Genomic DNA, 12,343 nt, shown 5'->3' with positions numbered 1-12,343 from the left:
TGAAAAGCGTATCAAATGAAAACACCTCTTGATGTGCTGCCTCTTCACATTACACAGACTCAGCTGCATAAGCTCAGAACCAAGGAAGGTACCAACCCTGGGCTGCAGCCAAACCCATGCAATTCACAGAAACAGGTTCATTTATGACCTCTTAAGTCTAACCCTCCTACTCAAACCTGAGGAACACCACTCATAACCACATGCCATTTATTTTGGAATGTTGACCACTACTTGTTGAGTAGAGTGATTTAGACTGTTTTCCACCCACCTATCCAGTGCACCCCTCTTCTACTGGACTACAAAGTCACTGTGGATACTGTGGAAAAAACCTTGCTAAGGTCAGTGTGCACTGCTCTAACCACCCCATCTATAGAGTCAGACAGCTAGAAAGCAATGTTGTTGGTAGAACTGTGCCTCTCTGAACCAACTTCTTGCCTTTCATCATCCTGGAAATGTCTTACAGAAAGATTTGTTTCATTATATTCTCTAAAAAAGAGGCTGGGTAAAGATGACCATCCTTTTGTTCCCTGCACCTTGCTTTGATGATAGATGTGACATTTCCTTCTTTCTAGTAACTGGAAATCCCATCTGATTGGCACAGCCTGTCAGAGGTGATAAGAATCATCACGATAAAATTCTCCAGCAACCTCAGCAGATTTACAAGCACCTCCTGTCCAGCCTTAAGGACCTGTAAGCATTTCATTTGCTGAAGTGGCCCTAGTTCAACATTTCCTCTATAGTTAGTAGTCTCCTCATCCAAACTTTGCCAGTAAGGCATAGAGAGGTCTGTGAGGCCTGAGGGCTGACCTGGCTAGTAAAGAACAAGGGAAAGAGGTCTTTGAGGATCTCAGTCTTTCCTTCTTCACTAAGACACCTACCACATGAATGGTAATGTCTGGGCCTGGGGGCACCAGGGGGAGCACAAGGCAGGAAAAGGGCTCTCAGCATGGTATGTGCTAATGGCACCCAAGTTAGCAGGTCATCAAGACCCCAGCACATCTCTGTGCAGTTTCACAAGACACACAGATCTGGGGAAAAGAGAATGAAGAAATCCTTATGACTCACAGAGGTGGGACAGGATAGAGACACTGATCACCATCAGCTAGCTCTTAAAGACTAAAAAGAGGCATCTCCAAAATCTGCACATCATTACCAACATAAGAAGAAACCAGGAGACATGAGAATGTCACAACTTGCATCACTTCTCCTCTATGTAACTGGAGTGGATGCTATGCCTGTGTCTGATGTCTGGACACCACGAGACTGTGAGGAACAGTTAAAGATGTTTCATTTCAATTAAAACCACCCCAGAGGGTCAGGCACTGGGGGGTGCTATATTGCTAACAGAGCAATGCAACAGTATTTCCATCAAGTAAATATGTTTGTCTTTCTGCAAAGTGGTCCCAAGGCCTGGAGTTAAACCATTTATGTTGCTTTCAGCCATGAGTCTCGCTCAGTTTTAACACTCATTCAGTCTTAGCAAAATTTTCTGAGTGTATGGATAAAAAAGATGCTTTTTTTTAATCCTGCCCTCTATCCTTTGATGTTCAGAGCAGAAAACTTTTTTTTTTCCCTTTTTTTAAATAGTGTATGATTTACTGCTTTGGCCATTTCTGTGAGCACTTACCCCTTGTTGTGCATGTTGATTTATCTAAACAGGAAAAGGGAAAGGAAATAATCATCAGAGTTAATACCCACTGTTCTTTCTAGTACATATATTCAGGTAGTTCTAAAAGCCCCTGGAAGCAGACTGGAACAATAGGGAAAAAAAAAAAAAAAAAAAAAAAAAAAAAAAAAAAAAGGAAAAAAAAGAAAAAAGTGGAGGGGGAAAGAACAAAATAAATATTTTTGCTGCTGTTTGATGCTATGTACAGTCTATCTAAACAACATGCTGAAAATGCTCTGGGTAGATGTAAGGACTCAAGAGGAAAAATATTACCCAGATAAAGAAACAAGCTGACAGTAACAGATGAAAAAGAAACCTGTTGGCCAAGGCAGAAGCAGAAGACAAGCTGAACAAAATACTGTGAGGTCACATTGCAGAAAAGAAGACTTAGAAATAGCATGCAAAAGCTCAGCTAGAAATGAGTACAATCAGATTGATTTATTTTAAAAAGATGCAAATACAAACTGACAGTAAGTTAAAGTAAATACACTAAGTTCAGGTAAATTCGAATAAGTTATAACTCAGATTATTGCTAAATTGTCCAAAAAATTATTTTATTCTACACATTCTGTGAAAAGAAAAAAAAAACATGCTGAACAGGCTTGAAAGCAAAATTCAAATGTCTTCTCTTGATTAGGGAAGTTACTCATATCTGAACCCAAAGTATAAAAAAATCTACTGGTTTCAACCTTCTCTGATTTCAGGAACTGATAAAATTTCAAATGAAGGTGGAACTCTATGAGCTTTATATTTGGCAGGTTGAGAAGATCAGTTTAGAAAGACTTTCTCCATTGTTCCTGAGTTACTGAAGTTTGTGTTTTAAGGAGGGAAATTCCTTAGCTCAAGAGGGAACTATACCAAGTATTTCAAGTGGCCCTGTATTTCTAGCCCTTAATGGACTAGGAAGCTATGGGCCATACTTGTTATTTCAGGCCAATAATGAAACTGAAACTGAGATAATGGAAGTGAATTAAACATTTTCCTTATCTGATGAGAGTATAAGCCTTTATGACCAAAAGTCTAGGTACCTTTTAAATGAGCAAATTGCCTGGTAATAGACTGAAATGCTGCTAAAATGATAAAATCTCTTTCAGTCAGGGAGAAGGAACAGTCATTAGCTGCAAACTACAGCTGTAGAGCTGCAAAGATCTTTTTGATTATGTTGCCTAATTTTAAGTATTTTTTCAATCAGTTTTGTCATGATTTTTAAAAAAATTAAGTATGGATCTAAAGAAAACCTCTTGAAAAATACAGAATGTTCAGCAAATGTTTACTGCAGCTGAGTCTCCTATTTGCACAAAAGCTTTGCTTGGGCATTTTTCAATTTGTTGAGCTTTTTATGGGAACAAAAATTCCATTCCAGCTAGAAGATGTTGGCTGGGCAGTCTGTGGTTGGATTTTATTTCAGACTCAACCTGCTTACACGAGATTTGGAGATACATCCGGAGACACCAAATCTGGAGGAAAACAATGGCAAAATGAGCAAATTAAATATTTCAGGCCACACTTTGATTTCTGGAATCTGTAGTTGGAACCAAGCAGCTTGCCAGGACACAATCCTGGTGATGGAGGAGCAGGAATCTTGTTCTCTGACTGACTGTTACTTGGCATGTCAGTCAGATTACAACAAAGTGATGGGTTGTTACATGTTTTGACAGCTAGAAAACCTTTGAGAGTAACACAAAAGCACTCGTGGAAATTAAAACATTACAGATTAAGGTGATCATAAGTATGTTAGACACTGGTAAGGAACAATCTTGAAGATCATGATGTGACTGACTCCCTCTCCTCATCTTACCTGCTTAGTACCTCACAACATTAAGGTAACTGATTGCCAGTCTGTAGAAGTCCAGATATCTTATTAAATTTTAAGAAGGCTTTGATTGTGGCAATTCTGCGTCCCCAGTAAAGTCATCATCAGTTCATTTGTAGTTCAGACTGGTTTTAAATGATTAATGTAACCCTTCTTGAATGAACAGCACTATTATACAGTGAATCCATATACTAAAAATAGTTTGCTTGGTGTCTTTCTTTTTCAGTTTTTAAGAAATGTAAGAATTCAACTTATTTGAACACAAATGTGACAGCTATAGAGCTGACTCATTGAAAACAGGTTGTCTCAGAGTAGAGTACAGATAATTTCATTGCCATATAAAAAAATACCAGTATGTGCATAATATTTCTTTGAGCTTCTCTGAATCCCAGTAAATCCCTAAATCCACTTTTACCTACAGCAGAGACAGTCAATGCTTTGTGTCAATTTATTCCCTCCCTTCCTGCTAGACAGGAAACAAGGGAAAAAAATTACCATCAAGGGATGATGAGAATCCAAACTTCACATGATTAACTTTTATCTTGTACCAGCCATGCTGACCAACTGGGTGGGAAAAAGACAGAATAAAAATCACAATTAAGAAAAAGCTCATTTGTGCATAATGATTTAGCATATCTTGTGACCATAGCATGTACTGAAGGCTCATGCCTCCTAGGGCATGATCAGGTATGGGGTTTTGCCAGAAGAAAAAAGTTCCCACTCCCTTGAGACAGGAACTGTTTAGGATGGAGTCTGCCTACTCAGGCTGGTAGAGCTGTGCTGGGGGATCAGTTGTTACTCTGAATTAGCTGTGAAGTAAATGTTGCTTTAAAATAATGTGAGTAGTAACTTTCAGAGTATTTTTGTGCTACCTAAACAAGGATCCTAAAGCCCTATTGGCTTGTAATGCACAGAGCTACTCTTTATCTGAATGAGCATGGTCAGAAAAATGCTGTTAACTATTTATAATTAAATTCATTTGACAATTTAAATAGATATTTGGGATAAGAACAAAGAATATTCATGAACTAAAGAAGGAAGTTACCACAGTTTTTACTTCAGATGTGATACTGGTTGCTTTAGCAGCTGTTTATTGAAAAGGGGAATAAGAAATCACTCAGAGGCCAGAGCTTCACTGAGGAGGAAATTATGGTCTCATGACCTGTGACTAGCAGACAGTAATAAAAAGCCTCCTGGATGTGTGTATCATGTGTAAATACAATTCTATTGTCAGATGGTTTGTGGTAGATTGAAATGGCTGTTCTGCAGCACACAGACTGTTTCCTGGAATTTCTGCAGGCAAGTTGCACATCCTGTAAACAGGAGCTCTCCAGATCCGTCCCCACCAGGGCATGTGCTGCCAGGTAGCATGGCCTGAGTGATGTGGCACCTCATAAGTAAGATCATTTTGCAGAGGCAGAGCCAGCTAGTCTCAAATCACCCAGAAAGTTGAAGGAGATATGGAAAAACTACTGCTGAGAAAAAGCAGGTAACTTGTATTCTGTCTTTGCCTCAATTCTTTTGCTTTGGTTTGGGTAATAGCATCAGAGACCATATCCCCAGTTACACGGTCATTGGAAAGAGGCTGTCTTCCTGCTTTCAAACACAACCTTGGGCATGTGGCTTTATAACTCACTACAAATAACTGTATTTTTCATGAAAAACAATAACAAAAACCAAAACTAAACCAACCAACCAAACAAACAAAAAAAACCAAAACAAAAAGAAGAGAGCAGGATTTAATCCAGAATCAGTACATACATATCTCCAGAATCAGTACATACAGCTCATTTTTTGTGCACTCTCACTTTGCAGGTTGTGGCACTGGGAGGATTGTTGTGCAATGCATTGAACTGCCCCTGGAAGTTGAACAAGATTCATGATATTCCTTGGATCTGGGTTTTTTGTGGGACAAAGAAGTTCTGCATTCAGTGAAGTCTGTTCTCTTTCCATACTATGACCTGTTAAGGACTTACTTATCTCCTATTTAAAGAATTTTAGCAGTTCTTTTTAAACTGTTTGTGGTAGATAATAGGAAATACAGGGAAGGGCTCAACTAAAATCAGAGACAGTCAACTCCTGATCTCTTCAGAATCCATACAGAATAATGGGAATTTCCAGAAACTTGTTCATGTCATACTAAATTAAGTATCTAGGATCAGACAAGTTTTCCTTTTAAATACTTATTTCGCTCCACTGACAATAAGGGGAGCCTTGCACAACTATTTTAGCCATTTAACTGCTAGATTTCTACAGTAAGTTGAACTAGATCCTGCTCTACATTTCTTGCCATAAAAAAAAAAAAATATTTGAGAAGGAAAGAGAGAGGAAATGGATCTTCCAGAAAAAAGAAACTGAATGTTAATTTGTCACTTATCCACCAGGGCATGAGAAAAGTAGTCCTGATGCATTTCTATACACCTCAGTTCATGTCCTTGGGACAAAGGAATCTGAGTAACTTTCAGACCTTATTAAAATTATACACCTAGAAAACAGCCATAAAGGTAAACACCATCAGCATGAAAGAGTAGGAATACACATGCAGCAGCAAGGGGTAAACCTTTCCTAATGATTTGCTATTTGCCTTTATATTTACACTCAAGTCAGTTCAGAGAGTACCTCCAGAACCAATCTTGAAGGACTAGAGAGAGACTCAGAGAAGCCCCAAGGATGCATTCCCAGTGGGAATAGCTGTGCTAAAACCAGTGGTGCTCCCCTTCAACAGGAAGTTTCAACATCACTCCAGGCTGGTACCTTCTACACAATCTTGACATATTTGTAATCTGAAAAAAGAAAGACGAGCTCAAGAAACAATAGCTACAAGACCAAAAAATAAAGTCTGCTAAATAATAAAGGTTTGAGGTAGATGTGGCACCTGTCCAGAGTTACTGGAGAGAGATATCAGAAAACAGTGAACTACAGACTGCCTTAATGTTCCTGAAAAGGTGTTGAGGTGTTGTTCCTTCAAGCAGGGTGGCTGCCTTGTCCTGGGCATTGTATGCTGTGAAGAGCACAATGCATGGTGGTGGTGTTAAATTCTAACAGACGGCCTGTAACTCATGTTGAAATAAGGGAGCTAGTGAAAATTTACAGTAAGTATTATGAGGGTAATAAGAAGCTAAAATGCCCAGCATTAATCCTCACTAAAACCTTAACACAGCTGAGTCTTGAAAGAATGTCCCTGCCCCATAAGAACCCTGCCTTTGAATGGCTCAGTCCCACCAAAGGCAGAGTGAGGACTTTGCCTTGGAACAATTTCCTGAGCAGTATCAGTAACCATCTCCCTGTTCAGATGTCTGGACTGAATTCAGGAAAGGGAAATTTACCCTGCACTTTCCTGCACATTTACTAAACTCACCATGGTGTTTTCAAACAAAATTTCAGTTGAGAGAAAACCAAAAAGCTGCCATAAATTTGCACTGAAAAGATCCTCATTTCAGATGGGTTCTGTCCAGTTTTCTGAGAGATCTACAGTATATTGTACAAAAGCAGAACAAAAAAGACCAGTTAAACTGCAAATATTCTTCATTAAACTGTTTGGAACTTTTGAAAAAAAAAAATCCACACGTATATGTACAGCTGTTTCTTCTATAATATTTTACACTGCATATATCTTTTTGCTGGTTAAAAAAAGGTGATCTTTTCCTGTGTAAAAGTACAACAGACTGAACAGAGATTTTATAAAAATGTTCAGAATTGCTTAGCTGTAAGAATATTAGCTGAGTTGAAAACACAGTTAAAATAACTGTAAGAATTACAGTTCCTGCTTTTGATCTAGGAAAATACAAGTACATATTTATATAAGCTTCTTTATTTGATGAGAAAAAAAAAATCATAGGCAAAGATAGAACTTACATGCCACACCTTAGGTTTTATTAAAAAAAAAACAACTAACAAAACCCCAAAAAACCCCAGCCAAACCCAAAAAAACGTAGTCTGTTTAAAAAACATCAAGATTTTGGCTAACCTCTAGGAGAAAATTTTAGCATTTTGCAGAAACCGAGACCTGACAGACTAGAAAAAAAAATTGTAAAGCCTCAAATTTCTATTGCACATATTGTACATGTGCTATAAGGTGATGTTTTCTTTATTCTTTGCCCAGATTTCACCATTGTCTGGAAATTATACTTTTAGATTGTTCTGTCCTGGTGTTCTAGAATAATGATACATGGTAAGCAAACCAGTTTATTTGTACAAACTACCATCTTAACCCCTCCCTCAAGCAAAGCCTGGTAGTAGAGATGTTTAATGAGTGGCTCAGAATAATGGGAATGGATTCCATTATCTGCTTGACAGCTAGTACATGGTTTCAGAGTTTTTTCCAACTTTCTTCCACACAGACTGCACCCAGCCCCAGAAACTTTCCACTCATGATATTGCCCATAACTTCACTGCTGCTCTCTCATTCCCTCCTTCTAACTGAGAACCTGATGGGTATGCAGAGCACCTTTTCTCCAGTGTTTGCATTCAAAACTGTGACACAGGGTGTTCAGGAAAATATCTTGGGCACCAGTCCCTGCTGCTTCAGGAAGTCTGCACTGCCAGGCAGGTCTTTGATGGATTTGACATTGTAAGATCTCAAGCCTCTACTTAGGTCTTTGTTAGCCTGGATTGTTGCAAAGCCCAAACATCTACTACTTCCATCTTTTAATTGTTCTTTTTCAGGTTTCAATATTTATTATCTGCCTAAATAAATAATAATGTAAGCTGTAAATTGACTCTCTACTATAAGAGTTGTCATTTATTCATATCACCACCTTTAATGCAGGACTGGACTGATACCAGATCTTTAAAGTTTTTCCAGGATTTCTTCATAAGAGAAAGACACAATATCTTAGGGAAAGATAAAAGTACTAATCAGAAAGGCTTATCTTTTCTTTAAGTTGTAAACTGTAATTCACAAAGACAGGAAAAATCAGATTACACAAAACTATGTAAAGATGATGAATATCACAACAAGAGAAGAGGGGATAAAGATAAAGCTTTGGAACAGAAACATCTCGTCATAAAACTTGGATTTCAAAATTTATAGGACATATAAAAAAGACATTTTCTCTGTCATATGATTAACAAAACTTACTCAATTTTTAAATTAAAAACAGTGAGTTCAGAAACACCTTATTACCTTTTAATTGATACATGTGTTTTAATTGCTGAGTAAAGATGCAATCTAAAGTTAGTAGAAGAAAGCGTACTTTGTTAAATCCACAAACAGCAAATGATCCTTATCTGTGTTGCAGAGATCATGGTATCCAGGATTTTAGCACTTTTTCCCACAAGCTCTTCCTTTCTAGAATCACTTTCCCTGGACTGGAAGCCTCTTTTGTGGGGGGGAAGCAGAGGTGGGGGCCAGGCTCTCCTGCCTGCACACTGATGCTGAGGGGCACTGACACTGAGAACACAACTTTCCCATGCCTATCAGTTAGCTGCAGAGTATTCAGAAACTGGTTAAGGCTGGAGTATCTCAGATGTATCACAAACTAAAATATCTAAATATGTCTTTATGTCAGAAACTATGGAGTGACCTTCTTTACCACTAATGAGAAACCTGAAAATAAGCCCAACTTCCTTCATGATCTGTAACAACACCAGTTTTCCACAGTCAGAACTTGATGTTAACATTAACTAACCAAGACTGGGCTTCAAAGCAATGATGTTTTTGTAACCCAGAAGTACTTTAGAAAAAGGGAGAAAAGGGAAAATGTTTTGACACAAGACATATTATCAAAGAAAGTTAGATAATAAATGTTTCGTCACAGAGATAAGATTAAATATTATTGGTTTTTACAACATCTATTTGTGCTGATTTATTATTTATAATTGGACTCATTAAAAGCATAACTATCCCAAATAGAGCTTTTGAGAAAAAAAATACAGAATAAAACATTAATGGAACAACTATTGAATAAAACGAACTATGAGATAACTACTAAAGCATATGATGTGGCTATAACATAATATTTTGCCTTTGACTATCAAATTCTAACTTGTCTCTTAGCAACATGATAGATTATTTTTTTGTTTGTTTGTTTAAAACAAAGCACAGAAATTTGGTATCGTGCTTTGTGTGAGTTGTGAGCTTTAACTCCTTTGTTAAATATTCCATTTATTTTGGTCATAATCCCAAAAGAAACAATTTGTTCAAACTGTTCAGCCAAACACAATGTCATTTGGCAAAGCACCCTGGTCCTCCATAAAGCCAGTTCTCTGGAGATAATTGTTTGCACGTATCAGGAGTCCAACATCTAGAACAACACACTCATTCTGAAATGTGAGCAAACAGAGGCCTGGCTACATCCTCCTCCTCCACAAACCTGAAGTTCACCTTCAGCAACCAACAATATCTAAAGTGCACACAGTCAAGGGGCCTAAATACAGACTCAAAACCACAGTTTGCCAGAAAGTAGTATTACTACCCCAGAATCACTTTAAGGTTGGTTCCCAGTCAGTATTTAGCCCAGTTAGAGTGTGCTGCAATCATCTGTGTGTTACAGTCCTACAAATCCTGCTGCAACCAAGATGAACATCCCATTCTAACCAATTTTTTAGCACTCTTAAATCAGAACAGAACCATTCCACTCCTGGATCAAAAAGATCTTCCTGTCATTAACAGCCTTGGTAAGGTAGTGAAAAAGCTGAGCATGAAGTGTGCAGGAAAAGAAAACAAAAGAAAATTGTTCAGTGATTTCAGTGAGCACACATCTTACTCTGGATTCTAGAGATTACAGATTATTCCATGGTTATCTCCTGCAATCAATAGTTCTTCCAGAGCTGCCCACAGCCATGGGCAAGTATGGCCTCATGCCAAAAGCCTGTAGCATCCAGAAGGCTTTTTTTATTTCTCTCTTATACTGGGCCTAGAGCTGAAAAAAAAAAAAAGAGAGAGAAAGAAAAAAAAAAAGAGGAGGAAAAAAAAGGAAGAAAAACACAGCAAAAGCCAAAAAAACCCCAAAAAACCCAAACCCAACCTCACCACAGTTGCCCTGCAGCACTTCCTGTGAAACCCAGTACCATTAATATGGCTGCTGGGAAAGGGAAGTGTTCAAACTGTTCACAGGGATGGTTCTCCTGTTCTCCTGGTGAGGCTGCCCAGGACAGGCAGGCTGGGGGCTGGCTGGTGGCTGCTCTGCTGGCCATTCCCCAAGGGGGACCTCACCTTGGCCCTGCTCCTGGTCTTGGCCCTGGCTCTCTGGCAATTCCCCTGCCCATCAAGCCTGGTTTGGGGGCTGGAGGAAGCTGGCTGTAGCTGGGCCAACAAAACACAAAGCTCTGTTGCTGACAAATGTGCACTTCAGCTGATTGCCTTTCCTCTCTGGGCTTTGGGGATGAAAGCAGCTGGGGCAGCAGCAGCCAGGGATGGACAGGAACATCCTTCAGGAAAGGAGGGACAAGGAAGAGCCCAGCAGCCCCTGCTACATCCTCCCTCCCTCCCTTCTCCATTTCCTCACACAAAATACTGGACAGAGTATTTTAGTGATTTGTTAAAATATGTCTAAAGGCTCTTCCCCTTCCTCTATGAAGGTACAACCCTCCAGCTTTGCAGTGTATTTCAGTATTTTTAAAAAGACTCTTATTCAGTGTTGGTATGCAGCTCACTGAATTGCCTTCCCCTAACTGATTTTTGTACAGCAATTCTCTTTAATGAAATCCCTTCAGCCTGGTTGGAAAAACTTTATAAAATTCATTAGATGAAAGTAAAAGAGACATATGCTTGGACACATGTTTTTTTTCCCTAGTAACAAGTAGAAATATCTTAAAATGGTGCCTTTTTCCATCTCTTTCCCTTTCCTGGGACACCTATCTGTTTTAGTCTCCATACTTGTGTCCATTTCTCATAATAAAATTTGTTACTATGACAAAAAACTCCAACAAAAAGTAGGAACTGTTTTAGTTATGCAATTGCTCCATTACCCAGCCATCAAGATTTGAGTTTCAACATTTTTTTGGAAGTACTGAATGAAGATAACTTGGGTACATTTTTAGAAAAGCCTATTTGCTTTTGAGTTTTTTAAACAGTCTTTGTGACTTTACAAGAAACCTTTGACAGACCATAGGCAGAATTCCAAGGAGTCTTTTGACACACTGAGAAGTGGCAAAAAATTGATTAGGAAGTCAAATGATAGACTACAGACATCAATGGGCAGGTCTCTAAAGTTAAAGAATAAAAATTTAAATAATTAATACTACCTATGTATACAAGAGAAGTATCTAGCTGTGAGATAGAAACCAGACATTTTACTATTTTTAAAAAATATTTTAAATGAAAGACTGTTATTTAAGCAGTGGAGATTAAAAAAGACAAGTAGCAGCCAGAAACTGGAAAAAAAAACCCCAGTATTTTGTTGGAACTAAAATGAGAAATAGAAGAGAATGTGAAAACAATTCATCTTCAGTAAAAGCCATTTTTAAAACCAGATTTTTAAAATGTTAAAATCTAACAGTATAGTTGAAGTCTTAGTAGAAGATCTGGTTCTTTTTAAAGCAATTATACTCATTATACCTGTATGCATGCCTCTGTGTGCACACATCCTTGTGTCTCCAAAAAAGTCAAAGATCTGGCAGAATGCAGCAGGGGTCTTGAAGATTTGCTGCCCCAGCTGGTCCACACAATACCTGGCTCAAAAGCTGCATGGAGTCTGTGAAGCCTTTGGCCAACACTGAAGGAAGAGTCACAGCATCACCCCAGGCTCAGGGAGCATCCCCAAGGCAGGCAGCACAAATGGTCCAGCCGAAGATGTCTGTTGAGCCTCCCCAGTCATGGAGCATCAGGTCCTCTGTCCAGTCATCAGGAGAAACCCACGGTGGAGGTCAGGAAAAGGAGGTGAAGTACTCTGGTGGAGAAGGAAGAGGGGGCACAAGGGAGA

Source organism: Calypte anna, chromosome 4A (genome assembly GCF_003957555.1).
Source record: "Calypte anna isolate BGI_N300 chromosome 4A, bCalAnn1_v1.p, whole genome shotgun sequence".
Lineage (NCBI taxonomy): Eukaryota > Metazoa > Chordata > Aves > Apodiformes > Trochilidae > Calypte > Calypte anna.
The sequence above is the reverse complement of the archived record's forward strand: the minus strand, read 5'-3'. Positions refer to the sequence as shown.